The sequence below is a fragment of the Rhincodon typus genome, chromosome 5, assembly GCF_021869965.1.
Source record: "Rhincodon typus isolate 14 chromosome 5, sRhiTyp1.1, whole genome shotgun sequence".
Classification (NCBI taxonomy): domain Eukaryota; kingdom Metazoa; phylum Chordata; class Chondrichthyes; order Orectolobiformes; family Rhincodontidae; genus Rhincodon; species Rhincodon typus.
Window position 1 is genome coordinate 98,944,388 of NC_063336.1, and position 16,286 is coordinate 98,960,673.

At 40.7% G+C, this 16,286-nt stretch overlaps 1 protein-coding gene across 1 annotated transcript in view; it reads right to left on the reverse strand.

The window, feature by feature from the left end:
• The window catches only part of LOC109931853 (peroxidasin homolog), a 235,116-nt gene that overhangs the window by 102,417 nt on the left and 116,413 nt on the right, over positions 1-16,286 (reverse strand). The gene's annotated exons all lie outside the window — the stretch shown is intronic.

Here is a 16,286-nt window from a genome sequence, read left to right on the forward strand (position 1 = left end):
AAGAAATAATCATTGGTATTAGTGACCTGGCCACCTACAGCACTCAAAAGGCATTCTGGCCATCCAAGCAGATGTTGTCTGTTGGTGGGTATGCAAAAGATAATATTTTCAATCGCCACTTAAACAGGTGCTGCAATTTATACCGAAACACTAACCTTTAAAAGAACTTTAATCCAGCTTGGACAGTAGCCTTCCAATCTGGTATTAATGGACCACTGAGATAAAAAAGGAAGAACTGCAAAAGCTGGAAATCTTAAAATAAGTACAGAAAATACAGACAGGCCAGTCAGCATCTCCGATGGGAAACGTATTAATCAGGAGCAGGGGTAGACCATGCTGACCATCAAATCTGCTCTATTGTGCAAGATCACGGCTGATCTTATATATCAATCTAACTTCCCTGTCTTGATATTGCTTGGTACCCCAACAATGATCAATCTCAGCCTTAAAATTCCTCATTAAGAGAGCAGCCACATCTCTCTGGGACCTTGAGATCCGAATCAATAACACTCGGTAAAGAAATTGCTCTGCAGCTCAGTTCTAAATGATCAACCCTTTATCCTGAGACTCATAGCACTACTTCTAAACTCTCCAGCTAGGGAAAGGAACATCTCCCTTGTCAAGTCCTCTGAAACCTTTATGCATTTGAATGAGATTGTGCGTTATGTTTTTAAACTCCATTCTTTCTCACATCTCAGAAAGCAATCTAGTGCTTTTTTTTGTACCACTCAAAAGGAAGTATATCCTTCTTCAGGTAAGATTAACAGAACTGTACACATTACTGCAGGTATGGTCCCAGCAAAGCCATGCACAATCACAGTGACACTTCCTTTCTCTTTTCAATAAATGTCAGCTTTCTTCCCAAATTGCTTCTTGGGTCTGCATGCTAACTTTTGGATTCTTAGAAAGTAACACCCAAATCCCTCTGAATACCAACATTTCCCATTTTACCCCAGTTAAAATACTCAGGTATGCACCATTCAGTGGGTTTTTCCAGCATTTTATGTTTTACTTTCAGATCAATGGGCTGATGTACTTTTTTTAAAACAAGATTGCTTTTCAACACAAGCTGATAGCATTGCTATCTTAAATCTTTGATCAAGACAGGGCAATCTGCCGGTGAGGTTTGTAGTGTACATGTTCAACATAAAAATGCACTGCACTGCACTGAAAGAAATAATATAACAGGTACGGTCATATTTCCTGTAGTTCTCAAACATCAGCAAAGCAGCAGACAGGGAAGGAAAATTCTGGACCAGTACAACTTCTTGTGTAATTCCCTTCTTTTTACCAGGCAACTGATAGAAAAGCCATATAACAGCAGAAATGGGAAAAAAAATTATTTCTGTGTGGAATATCAAAATGAAGGAGGGTCAGGGAGAACAGCAAATGAAGGCAATGAATTAAAACAAAATGAACAGAAGGCCAATGATGTGGAGATGCTATATTGGACTGGGGTGGACAAAGTCAGAAGTCACACGACACCAGGTTATAGTCCAACAAGTTTATTTAAAATCACAAGCGCTTGGAGTGCTGCCCCTTTGTCAAGTGAAGTGGATGGAGGCATACAGGCACAGAATATACAAGCAGAGAGATCTGGCAAGATAATTCTAGGTAATTAAGAGTGTCAACAGATAAGTAGAAATAGTGAGAGTACAGTGACAGGCTGAATAACAAGTCTTTGCAGGTCAATGAAGCTATTTAACACTCCTTCATACCCTAACAGTGGGAAAATGAGACTTTTCTTTTTAAATCTGATAGTTTGATTAACTTCCTAATATACAGTGATTTGGAGTGTGATGAGGTGTCAACAACATTAAACTAGTCTAACGTACTTGGAACAGAAAGAAACTAAAGTATAGAATCTTCCAAATTGCCACAGCAGTCAGGCTCCCAGGTTCCTTGCTTCTCCCATCTTTTGCAACCCAACCATTGTTTCTCTCATTCCCTCTACTCTTGCCGAACTGCTATCCTTTATCTCTACTCTCCCTTAATCCTTCAACAGTGCTTTCAATCTCCAGTTCACCTCTGGCCAAATCTTCTCCCTCCCCTTCCTGAACTTGCTCCATCCCCACTTTTGAATGAGTTACATCTTACCCCATTCCCTTTGACTTCTCTCTCTCTCCATTTCTAATTCTCCATTCTATTTGGCATTTTGCTCCCTTTTAATCTTAAACTCTGTTCCTTTCCTTAATGAACCATTATAACTCAGCCAGGAAGGTATGTCAGAAGAATGAGTATTGAGATATGGAGCACAGAGGCCAGGACACAAACATTAATGGTTACTGTATATAGCAAATGGTAGGAAAAGCAGAGGTATTGATGCTCTTCACTGGAGATGACAAGGTCTGCAAACACCTTCTTGGTGTTGCAATGAATATTAATGACATATCAAAGTTCAGTAATCCTTTGAGTATTTTAAGAGCTGGAAATTCACAGAGTCATAGAGTCATACAAACATGGAAACAGACCTTTTGGTCCAACCCATACATGCCGTCCACCCCAAACTAAACTAGTCCCATTCGTCTGCATTTGGCCCAAATCCTTCTGAACCTTTTTTAGTCATGGCCACATCTAAATGTCTTTTAAATGCTGCAACTATACCTGCATCTACCACTTCCTCTGGCGTTCATTCCATATATGAACCACTCTCGTTGACTGGCAATGCTAAATCTTCAAAGCAGCCAACACCCCTGCTGGTAGCATAGCGACAAGGTGAGAAAGACAAGTTTCACGAACAATATTTCAGTGGGAAACAATACTATTAGGCAATGTTACTGATTCTCATTAACAGAACCCCGTGCTGACAATAATTCTCTTCCCTTCCTGGATGATAATTATCTCACAAATTCGCTTTCACACTATCCCAAAAGGAGAACGGAATTCAGGACTATTGTACTGGACTCTGACATCTGCTTTGTGCACATCTCTTCTGAGGAAGCAGGCAAGCACTAACACCTCTTTTGATTACCACTGTCCAAGTCATTTTATGAAATTTTGCCAGGGCTAGCGTTTTTCACTGAGTTATGCACCCATGTTTGCACTGGGAGACAATTAGAGTCAGACAGGGCAAAAACCTTTTCTCCCCAATCCTCACCAATGGAGAGCTGATAAGTTGGGTGACATTGAGAAGAAGACTGAACAGTGCTGGGACGTGTCACAAAGTGAGAGATGAGCCATGCTAATATCAACAGAGTGTATCCATTGACTGGCCGAACTGGCAGAGGAGAGACAGGGAAAGTTGGGCAAGACTTGGGGTGTGTATGCTGAGTAACAAATCAATGCGCAACACAAGGTAATAATCAGCAAAGAAAGTTGGATGTTAGACTCAGAGCAGAGGACAGCAATAAGTTTATCCCAAACAAACCTTCACATATCCCAGGCCAAATCAACAGTAAAGAATCACATGTCAACAAAGGGGTGAACTTTCCGATTTTTTTCAGCAATTTTAGTTTTGGTGAGATTCATGGCCTGCCATGGTCCATGTTGACTTTTCTCAAGCAAATTTCTGCTCTTCAGCTCATTAATTAGGCAACTAACCCTTTCAGTCCTGGGGTCATGGAATTGTGTGGCCAAAACTGGGAACTTGTGAAGTTGACACCATTTTTAAAACCCCAGCTCCAGAACATTTCTAAAGCTGCAAGCAGGAGCTGCTCTTCGCTCTGTGATTCTGCACAGTTATCCTGAAAGAAATTGGTTATGTCCACAGTTCACCCCATACAGACATGGAGTTGCTGGTGTTTGGAGTGATGGAAAGGAGACCATTGCTTTCTCCTGCTGAATGGCAAAGGAGCCCACGCCATAGACTCTGCACATAGGAAAGAGGCTGTGGTTGTTGGAGGTCAATCATCTCAGCTTCAGGACATCTCTGTAGGAGTTCTTCAGGGTAGTGTGCTTGGCCCAAGCACATTCAGCTGATTCATCAATGACCATTCTCCATCATAAGGTCAGAAGTGAGGATGTTTGCCAATGTCTGTGCAATGTTCAGCACCAACTGCGACTCTTCACATACCAAAGCAATCCATGTTCAAATACAACAAGATCTGGACACTATCCAGGTTTGGGGTGACAAGTGACAAATAAACGGCACACCTCACAAATGCCAGACAATGAACCATCTCTAGTAACAGATAATTTAACCATCACCACTTCCCATTCAATGGTGTTGGCATCACTGAATGCCCCATTATCTCTCCTGTAGGTTACTATTGACCGAAAGCTCAACTGGACTCGCCACAGTGCCATAAGATGAGGTCGGAGGTTAGGAATACTGCAGCAGGCATCTCACCTCCTGATTCCCCAAAGCCTGGTCACCATCAAGGCACAAGTCAGGAGTGTGACAGATTACTCCCTACTTACTTGGATGGGTCCAACTCCAATAACACTCAAGAAGCCAGACACCATCCGGGGACAAAGCAGCCTGCTTGACTGGCACCAAATCCACCAGGATCCACTCCCTCCATCACCAATGCTCAGTTGCAGCAGTGCATATTATCTATAAGATTGCACTGCAGGAATTCACCAAAGATCCTTCAACAGCACCTTCCAAACCCTTGACCACTCCATCAATAAGGACAAGGGCAGCAGATACACAAAACAACCCCACTACTTGCAAGTTCCCCTCCATCCACTCACCATCCCGACTTGGAAATATATTGCCATTCCTTCACTGTCACTGGGTCAAAAACCTGGAATTGCCTCTCTTAGAGCATAAAGGCATGTGGACTGTTGCATTTCAAGAAGGGAGCTCATCACCACCTACTCTAGGGCAACAAATGGTTAATAAATGCTGGCCTGCCAGTGACGCCCCTGTCCCACAAGTTGAATGTGTTAAAACAGGCCATGCTGGTGTGAGATAGAGGCCCAGGTCAGTGCAGTGTCCCAGGTGAAACACAACACATAGCAATGCAAGGAAGACATTCATGATTGTCTGTTGTCCACAAGGTAAGGGTCACCATCATCTCTCAGCTAACTCACACTCATGTGGGCACCAGTGACTCTAATTCTGCCTTTGCACACTAATCTCACTGTAGATCCTGTACAATAACCCTCATCATTCCATGTATCAAGATCAAATAAGGGCTCCCACTCCCTTATCCTCACAAAGTACAAACTCTTTTCGCTCTCTGCATTTCCTGTTCACTCACTGAGGGCACCTTATCTGCTTCTCCTGTGTCACCATAGATGGGTCTTCCTTCTGCTTCCATCACACCTAAACAGTCCCTTTGTGTCACTGCAAGAAAAACTGACCCACTCCTGGGCTGATGTCTCCTAGCACTGTATCTATTGTCCTGACCTGTAGCACTGAGTACGGCTGACCATTCGGACTGGAACCAGATGAGTCCCTGACTGACCAGAATCACCCTTAACCCCACTAAGGACTAGTTCTTTTACCTCTCCGGTATGACCACTTCCTTACGGCATGTTTGCCGCGTAAGCTGCTGATACACGCTGTCAGTGTGACATTCACACAGTACGCTGCCATTCAGCAACATGTCCCCGCACCCCCCACCCCCACGACCATTCAGGGCTCCAAACTGTGACAAGATGCCTGCTTTTAGCTCAGTGCCAAAAAGCAATACAAGGCACAAAGGCTAGCAGCATCCAAATATGTATAAAGTCAGCAAGCGCTAAGGAATGAAGCTCAGAACCATCAAATGTGTTCTGTGTAAATGCATGAAATGTGTGCGTGTACTTGTGGGTAACAGGACCTGGCAGAAACATGTAAAGCATAACTGGAGGTCCAATGCAGAGGGCTGAAGTGGAGTGTGGGTTGTACCGAAAGCGGTCATGATAATGTGGCGCGGTTGGTGGTTTGTTCATGTTTAATTGCATGAAGGAAGGATGGAAGAGGATGGTGTCCATGGAGCATTCAGAGAAATAATGGAACACGGTATAGTCTGCAGAAGCAATGGTGAGCTGCAGTTGCCTGGTAACTGCTCTGTTTTTCATGTCAGAAACTGGCGTCATCTAGTTTCTCACTCAAGGGGAGAATTGGGAGCTAGAAATGAGTTAGCTGACAATAAGATACAAACGCATGGAAATGAAATGATCACCACTCGTTAGCAAGATTCAGAGCTTGTTTAAATTCCAAGGAGAAAAAAAATTGGAAACTTTATATTTGATGTCAAGTCTCATTTTTCCATTTTCTATTTTTGCCAATTTTTTCCAACTTTTTCACTGTTGCCTCTATCATTCAAGGCAACATAACATTCCAACAAAGTCAAGGACAGACGTGATCAAGGGCTTGAATTGGGTTTTAAAAAGGTAATTAAGGCCAAGGTAATGCTATTTTATAATAAAGAAAAATGCAGCATAAAGATACAATAAGGTTGCTCTTCTGAAGCATAAAATTGAGTAGAGATCGAGCTTAATTCCAACACTTCTCGTAATCATTTGCATTTTATCACAGTACATCAAGCTGTAACTGTATTTCATACTGAAAACCCAGATCTCCACAAAAACCCAAGTCTGGTAAAATGCATAATGGGTTACAACTATCTGAGAAATAATTAGGACAGCTGGGGATGAGATCGGACCATGGTAATGGTAATCAATCAGACTGTTTTAGAAAACGTTCATTTTGCTCAGACTAGTGCACCACAAGGTTATTTGCATTCCACAGCAGGGAGATGTTATCCAGAAGCTGTCACTTGGCTTGATGACAACAGATATTTGACACCTCATTGCGTTTTCCATTAACCACATTGCTCTGACAGATCTCTCCGACTTTCTATGTGACATTAAGCTCTGGATTAATCAGAATTTCCTCCAGCTTAATGTCGGCAATCCTCTTCGGCTTCTGCTCACATGCATTTGCCTCTAGTCTCAACTCCATCTTTATATGTTTCCACCTTAGGTTTTTAGCCCGATGTATGGAGTTTTAACAATTGCTTGATATCCAATTGTTGACTGCAATGACTTATTTTGATTTCTGCCACATTTTGTTTTTAGCAGTGCACAAATCTGTCTCCCACTGTGGACGAAAAGCGACTGCAGGGATTTGGCACTTTCCAAATGAACTAACTTCATGTTCCTGCCTTCTCATTTCTACAGTTCACAACGTGCTGAAATGCCGGAACGTCACAGCCTAGGCATGTGTTTTCTGAACACCCGTCACTCATGAAACTCAGCTGACTTGTTGCTTTGCAGGAATTTACCTCCTCTTTAACTCACCTCACAACCTTGCCGATCTTTGCCTCTGTAGTTTCCTCCAAAACACATCAACCCTTTCTCCGACACCACCCCACTTCTTGTTTAGCATTCCACCATTCACAGCTGTTCCTATAGCAACCTAACTTCCATTCTCTGGGACACCACCTTTTTACATTTATGAGGTGATGTGGTCCTCACACAGGAGAGGGGTTAAGTGGAGAGGGATAGGAGCTTGGTCAGGGGAAGACTGACTGACGCAAAAGTCATTTTGCAGTTAAAATGGTCATTCATAGTCTGGAAGCAGGATTTCTTCCCACAGGGATCTGAAGACCCACCTCAGAGAACTATCAGCAAATCAGAAACCAGCAGCTCTTGATGTCGCAGGGCTGCCAGTGGGAGCAGAAGCTGCAGTTCCATGCCAGGGCAATGAAGAGGTGACCTGCAGGAGAGTGGCATTTCTTAAATACTCAGGGGTCAGCAACCAGGAAGGAGCCGGGAAGGACCTCCCGTGGACACACAAGGTAGTAAAGGAGGGATCTCACCTAATGCCACCTTGGACAGCAAAATCTGCTGGGGGTTTCTCCTGCAGTCGGCCTCTCACGCTGCTGGTTAAATGATATCGGTGGCTGAATGATGCTCCTTATAATGACATTAATTGCTCACTTAAAAGTCTCAATTGCTCCAACAATGGGCAGGCCCACTGCTGGCTTTAGTGCAACTTCTATCTCATTGGCAGGGGAGCATAAAACCCATTCTTACATCTTGTATTCCGCCGCACCTCCCACCTAGATCCTCAAAAATACCCATGACCTTTCTCCTTGACGATGCTTTGGTTTGATTACTTAATCACTTTCATACTGAATCTTTTCTCCACACCCCAAAAACTGCCATCCTACTAAACACAAACATCTCCCATGTATATAACGGGTACAATAAACTCGTTTTTTTAATTCATTTGTGGGACGTGGGTGTCACAGGCTGGCCAGCATTTATTGTCCCATTCCCAGTTGCCTTTGAGAAGGTGGTGGTGAGCTGCCTCTTGAACCGCTGCAGTCCACCTGCTCTGGGTTAACCCACAATGTCCTTAGGGAGGTAATTCTGGTTTTATGTTGTTAGTTTATTTAACTCACAGCTTCTAATACATTCTCTTCACATCGGATTGAACCTGACATGATGGAGCCGTTGAATTCTTTACCAGAGAGTCAAGTGTCCCGTTGTGTTCTAGGTCTGGACATTGTTTGAAGTTTGTGCTGTTATTGCCAGAGTTCTTTTTGGAAGAACGCAAGGGATTATGGATCCGAAATGTTGTATTTCAGGAAACACTGTGCTGGAATTCAGTGATCGCATTAAACAGGTTTGAGAAGGGGAACAGAAAGAGCCAAAAGATGGTGGGAGAAGCAGAACTGTACAAGAGAAATGGCAGAGTATTGGGAATGAATGTCAATCTAAGGAGTAACAACAAAGTATAAAGAAATAGTGAAACTGAGAAAGGCAAAGAATCGAAGGGCTGGATGTTACATGTGTCCACCTATTCTGTTTTCATTAGGGGTGACCATGTAAAATAGGTCAAGTGACTTGTCAGTTGCCTCCCACCCTTTCCCGATATCACCCACACACTACAGGGTATGGGTGGGTGCTAAAATCCGCTCTTCCTTACCACAGGTAATTAAATAATTAACGGTCAACTGAACATGTTCAAAGCTCAACTGACCATCCACCTCCCCCAGCACTAACATTACCCTGCACACAACATAATATGGTTGTTGTCAGCAGCCCTTTTTATTCAAAACCTTTTGAAATGGCAGGTAGGTTGTGCTATCTATGGATAGTACTCTTGGCCTGTCTGGTTCAAATCATCCCCCTAAAAGACATACATCCATCTCCCTTTCTACCTGCACTGTCTTTAAAACCCACCCCTTCCACCTCCCTTAGCCGCAAATGAAGCACCCCATCTTAAAGCCCCTGCATTTTACCTAGATGGAGATTCATTAGACTTTTATCCTGGGCTTGCCTGCAGTCCCATCAGTGCCCATTATGTAGCTGGGTGCTCCCAGTCAATCAGTTTGGCCAGCAACTCCTAAGGGTGGACTTCGTCCCCAATGAGGCAGCAGAGGACCCATTCCTAACCAATTTAGCCCACCCTCAGTGTTAGGTGGCTGTGAAGCAGGCTTATTTCTCATCTGTCATCTTGCCCCTATATATATAGTCTACTGTTAGTGTGAGCAACATTTGATTTGATTTGATTTATTGTAGTCATGTGGACTTAAATACAGTGGAAAGTTTTGTTTTGTGGGCAGTACTGGCAGATCAGGGCAAGCAAGGACATACAGATCATAGGGTGCTTAGACAGAGTGAAGCATACAGGTTGCACTGCACAGGAGGTGCACAAAGCAAGATCAACATTATTTGAAGGTAGACAGTCCATTCAGCAGTCTAATAACACAGGGAAGAAGCTGTTCTTGAACCTGCTGGTGCGTGTGTTCAAGCTTCTATATCTTCTGCCTGACGGAACTGCTTGTAGCAAGAAAAGTAAGAAATTAAGTTCAGTGCCTAAGGAAAAATGATAAAGTATGCAGACAAGATAACGGAATAGGAATACACAGATTGAGGGAAATCATAAAGGAGGTTGAATGACTTGATAGACAAACAAGTAATAATGCAGAGAATGTAGACACAAAGCATGACTAAAAGTAATGGGTATTGGGGATAAAACAAGACTGGGAAGTTTTCTCAGCATGATAAAAAAAAATGGTTACCTATCTGATAAATGATCAGTTGGGCCAGAGAAACTGATCAATAATTTCTGATCAATAATTTAGGTACGCAAACAAAATACTGGGGAGTGAAAAACACATTAATCCATGCATTAATTTTTAAGTGCTGTTGAAGAATGGACACATTTGGAGCACACAGAACTTCTGCTTGATTTAATTATCTGATGTCATGTTCGCAAATGAGTAGGGTTAAATTGCTCAAACTGATACCATCTCACTGCTGCATAATTTGACAGTTTTGGAAATAGTTGACCAGTACTATCCTTTTCCCAATCTTTTGCTGATGGTAACTGTAATCTCAATGGTAATATCAGACCATCTTGATATATTGGGACTGTCTCTTTAAATTGAAGTAATAATGAAGGGGGTCACATGATTGTTCTGAAGCCTGCCTAACCCCAGGTGATGGTGGATGTTAAACAATAAAATGAGCCCCAAGTTGTTTGCTGGAAAGAGTGTGTTAAAGGTTCACAAATGGAGAGTCTTGCACCAGTTCTTTGTGCGTACAGCGACCAGACTACTAGTCTCCAAAGTCCCAGAAGGATATTGAGAATGTCTAAATCGTTATATATCAAACTATATTCATTTACTTCCATAGTGGAATAGAATTCAGGACTAAAGAACAGCTAGTCAGACATAGGCAGTATGAGAGGATACAAAACAGAAGGGAGCAGCAAGGGGCTGAAAGTCTCTATGGTTTACTGTGCAGGAATGAGAGTGGGAGTTTTGCCCTCGACTGGAAAGACCAAATTCATGAAGATCTGATCAAAACTTTCCTAGTTTCCACGAGAGGGTGAATCAGGAAGAAAATCCCTCACCATGCAAGGCTGTTTTGGCATTACAATGATCATGCTGCGAAAGGAAAGCAATGGAAGTATACTCTCAACATCAAGAATCACTTTGGACTGGGTCCAAAACATTGGAAGACTAGTTTAGGGACAGTGTAAAGAATACATATTTGTTATAAGTAAAAAGGGGAATGTTCTGCTCTATTCTTTAAAGCATAAGCTGTCTACAAAGGTAGTGTTTAGTCTAAGTGCTTTTACTCTGTTTGTTAGAGTAAAAGTCTTAAAAGGTGAAAACTTGCTGTGCTATCCTTTCAGCTGCCAACTGGAAGTTCGAATTTTTCTTTTTTAAAGTAGTGGGCACAATGAGGAACGTTAAGAAAAATATGCAACATTACAGTAAGTGTTGAACGTAACAGATCTGATTGTCAATGTAAAATGTTAAGAAATAGGAAAATCTAAGAATGGAAAGATATATCTTAAACCTTAAGTCTAGTCACCATATGCAAATATATAATCAGTTCAATTCAGTAAACTGAGTATGTTCATTGAATGTGCTATTATTAATGTGCAAATCAGCCTGCAACTTCAAGGATTAAAAAAAATCACAAGCTGTGAATCTTGGAACTTGCTTTTTCATTCACATTGTTGTGCCATTTGCTTTACACCAAAAATACCTTACCATGTTGATTTTAGGAGTTTTCTGGATTTACATTTTAACTGCCTAATAAACTTACATCAGAAGATAAAGTCATAGAGTCTTACAGCATACAAACTGGCCCTTTGGCCCACCATGTCTATGCTGACTGAAGTCTGGTAATTAGAATAGGTATCCTTTATTCAATGCAATATTGTGTAATACCATCTCAGTCAACTTCTCTGGCACAGAAAGTAACAGTATGAAATGCTCAAACAGCTTCTGTAACAAAATGGTAGTGTCACCACCTCTGGGCCAGGAGGAACAATTTCAAATCCCACATGTTCAACAAGTGCATCATAAAATATCTGACAGGTTAATTTAAAAATATTATTATAATTTGTCCTTCTAGGTTTCTACATATTTTAACTTTGGTCACTTTTCTTTTTTTTTCTTTATTCAACGTTTCTTTCATTCAGATAATACCTGTTCTACTCTAATTCAATATTTCCCTCTGTGGTGACTTTTTTTATCGGCAATCCTTAAAGTTTCATGATTAGTGATAAATATTAGTGGCCCTGTTATTCACCAAGCTCCCAGATGTTCAGGTACCGTTCCCACAACCATATTAGTTCATGTTTCCACCAACTCTCAGTGCAAAGAATACAGCTGAAGAGTTCAAGAAGAAGTCTAATGAACAGTGTGCATTTCAACATAATCTGACTCATGGAAAATGTCAACACGCATAACAATAAAGCCACCAGCTTAGTTAGGTGCTCTTTAGTTAGCTTGCTGTCATTTCTTACTGAGTAAAGAAGGTAGCTTTTAGTGATTTCTCATATTTATAAAGTTGAGCAGTGCATGAGGGAGCTCAGACTGAGCACAGTGTGCCAATTTTAAGTAGGTTCAAATACTTGACTTGTGCAAACAAATACTTTGCAATTTTATACTTTAAAAATATTTATTCTACTGATCATCTCAAGTGTCATTCCATAGTAAGAGTTCATAGAAGTGCACATAATGAACATAAATTACAATAAAGATAAAATCCCTGCGCAAAATATAAATGCATATGATTACATAGAAAAATGCAATCTAACGTCTAGACACAAGAAATGTATCAAATGGTGAAACAATTGTAAATGGCAGAACACACAAGTGTATAAAACTGAATGGCAGAAACAGACCAGCTGGCCCAACAAGAGTGCTCCCATACCTCTGAATGGTTTGAGCATTTGTGTCTAAACATGCCCATTTCATGCTGAACATGGAAATTGAGGCTGTGCCAGACTGAAGAAGCACAGTTAACTTACAGAGTTGCAGAGTTGAAGGAGGAAGGTGCACAGATAGTTAGAAGCGAGGTCGTGAGGGGACTGAAAATAAGGATGAGGGCTCTAAAAACATCTAAACTAGAACAATTAAAATGGCAATATGTTATAATACAGACCTTATGTAAGATTACAGACAGGGGAGTTTGAAAAACTAGGAATCGTTCAACTCAGCCTTCTCATTTGTGGCCAGAGAATGGAATTGCAGTCCATAGTGTTATTTTATGACTTAAGGTGGACACGAAATTTTGAAAATCTCATTGGCATGATTGGCCTAAGTACTGAAATCAAAAACAACAGGATATTGTTATAACTGAGGTAAAGAGCATGGTCTTTCTGTAACTCCGCCATTTATTAAAAATGGCTTTGACCCAATATTCAAATGTCAATCATATGTGTAAATCTATCAATTTTAAATATAAATCTGACATCCAGGCTTCTTTGATAAACTGTTTAGTTATTATATTTCTTTTTTTTTTACTTTTCAAAAGGAGGCAAAGCTTATTAACACGGATTGAAATAAAACAGTATAACTAAACAGTCACCCTTCTAAATAACCTAACACACATACACGCATCAGTAAAAAAAAACTTTCTCTACGGATATTAACCTGACAAAAAAAAGTTTGCTAAATGATTGTTGATTTGTGAAGAAAGGATAAAATATGAAATAGTACAAATGGCTTTCAGTCTGGCCTTCTGGTACACAAAGACACTTGTCACTAGACACATGAGATTGTCACTGGAATCGTTTCAAAAGCTGCTCGTTTAGGAGATACCAAAAACAATGCTTCTCAAAGCTTCTCAAGAGAATACCTGCATCAGGTTTTTTCAGCTCCTACACTAGCTTTTCCAATGATTTTTTTTCAAAACAGGTGAAATGAATTGGTGACTTTACCTAGCAGGCTACACACCAACTGCCTCTTCCAGACAATATCTTAAAAAAAAGACCAAAACTCCCACAGCCATAAACCAGATGTAAATTTTCTGGAAACAATTTCAAGCAGTTCCATCGTCTATAAGGTTCCAGATGTTTACATAGCTTAATTGTCCCTTCCAGTAAGTTTATAAAAATTCAGTGTCTTTCCAGGATTTCTTTAAAACAAAACATACCTCCTCAGCTTTGAATAATGAACAATTTTTTGAAAAAAACTTCAACAGGAGTAATGCTAGCATCTTCCTAACACCTCTAACTTTGGAGGAATGAAGCACTATTTTTAAACACTGTTTCATTAGGAAGTGTGGACATAAAAGCAAAACATAAAATGCCATATTTAAACACTCATTTTCAATCATTCAGTATATGTAACTATTATTATGCCAGGAACCATCTTAGTATTCAGAGAATTCAAAGTTAAACTCTAAATATAGTAATGGCAATTTGTTATTTTTTTCCCTTGCAATGTGAATAATCTTTAAGTTACAGCATTGCAATAGTCAATTTCATGAAAATAGAATTCCATTGTTCCTTTCAATTTTTCCACAAAGTGTAAGGGATTGTGATCAGTGTCACCCTATCGACATTGCAGACATACAATTCAAAATGTTTAGAAATGTGTGGTAATCTTGGAGTTAGTTTTTCCACTGTAGAGTATCCCTTCTGATGTTGATTTAGCTCCTTTGGAAAATTTCTGTACAAAGACAATAGCTACCATCCAGTCACTAGCCGTTGCTTTCTTCAAGGGCTCAGTGAAATCTTGAGCAGTGAATGCTGGTTTTTGAACAAAATTGCTCACGGCCTCTCGAAAGGTGTTTAGCACTCCCTTGGCCATACTACTTTAGCTTCCTTTCGGAGAAAATCCTTCGATAGAGAAGGTATTACACTGAAATTTGTTTCAAAGTTACAACAGAAATGACACAAGTTGAATCTTAGGACAGGGAACTCCTCCAATGCTGGTACTGTTGCTCATCTTGGCGACACTGGTCCTTGCCCCACTATATGCCCTAAATAGGTTACTCAGGCTTTTGTAAACTTACTTGAACAAGGCTTTTTCATCAGGTCAGCTGACTGCACTTGGCCAAACAGAATTTCTAGCTGTTCCAAGTGGTCCGCCCAAGTGTCTGTTCATATCAAGGTAAATCCCGATCATTATTTTGAGGGTTTGATGGTATCACTCAAAAGCTCATTGGGTTTGTGAGTGTTATACTCAGGACTTTAATTGCATTATAAGTAAACTACTCTTAACTTATTTCCTGCAAACTTTAGATGCAAAATTAGAACACTGATGCGACTGAATGTGCATCAGTCAACCATACAGCGAAGAAGTGGGTTAACTTATCTACCACTACCTTAGCAGAAGTTCTTCAAAGGGAATAGTCGCTGGGATATGAGTAGCTAAATCCATAAAAGTGAGGATATACTGGTGTCCTGCTTTTACTTTCAGTCAAGGCCCCATACAATCTACTGACACCTTACTAAATGTCTTTTTTTAAAATTTGGTATGAGAAATAGCAAAACCAGTTTGTTTGCAGGTTGCAGCTTTCCCACCATCTGGAATTTATGGCACATTTTATAAAATGTTATCACCTCCTTGTGAAGACCTGGTCAGTGAAAATATCGACTTGTACGTGCTTGGGTATACCAGATCCTTAGATCTGTACCATGGCTATTTTATGGGCTCCTGACCTATGTTCTCCCTCTTTTTTCAACATGAAATGTTTGCTAGTGGTAAAGTTAGGCCTCTCCCCAGTAAGAGTATGGATGGCTGCTGTATTCCCAGCTATGACAATAGGTTTAGCAGTATCATTTAAGGAATAAGGAGTTACTTTTCCTTTTAAGAATTATTATCAGGTATCTTATTCATCTCAGTGTTGTCTGTATTTGATCTTACAACTGCAGACAGAGCTATAACTTGCTGTACTCTCGGTCAGGGCCTCTTTCTCTGCCCTTATCTTGTATATCCCAACAATTCCCATGGGTTTACCCTGTAATTTTGAATAATCTGCACAATGTGTCCCATCTGTGGCAATGGAAACTCTTGGGTTCTGGCACAATTTCCATACTCAGCACTTTATTTTCTGGATTCAAAGTTATCCCTTCCTTTGACTGTCTATTCACCATCCTTTCACCATCCTCCCTTCTGTCCTTCTCAGGTTGTCAGGATGTACAGGAAAAGGGATTGATCTGGTGGACAAACTCATCAACCATCTCAGCTGCCTGTTGGCTGTTGAAACCTTTGGTTCTCTATGTAGGTTTTACTAACAATCTTTAAAAAAAATCTTTCCAAGAGAATTACTAGCCTAAGGATCCCATTGATGGCTCTTACGTTTAGTGTTCACATTCAACAATCCAAGACAATTCGCTTTACTATCACAAGTTCGATATGAATCTGCCCAGGCTGCTCTGCAGCCACAGGGCAGTGTAAACCACAGGGACCAAATTATTAGCATTGAGTGTTTTTTTTCCTTTGCCATCTCCACCTGTTGAAGCCTCCTAAAAAAGCAAGACATAAACTTTATGAATGCTGCCAAAGAGTTTGCACTGACTGAGCACTGTCCAGTTTTCTTCCTGCAATCTCCTGTGTTGAGCTATCTTTTCAGAGATGAAAAATGCCTGTGTGTCTTTTCCCTGAAACTTTGATTTGCACAAACTTAAGCAGCTCTCCACT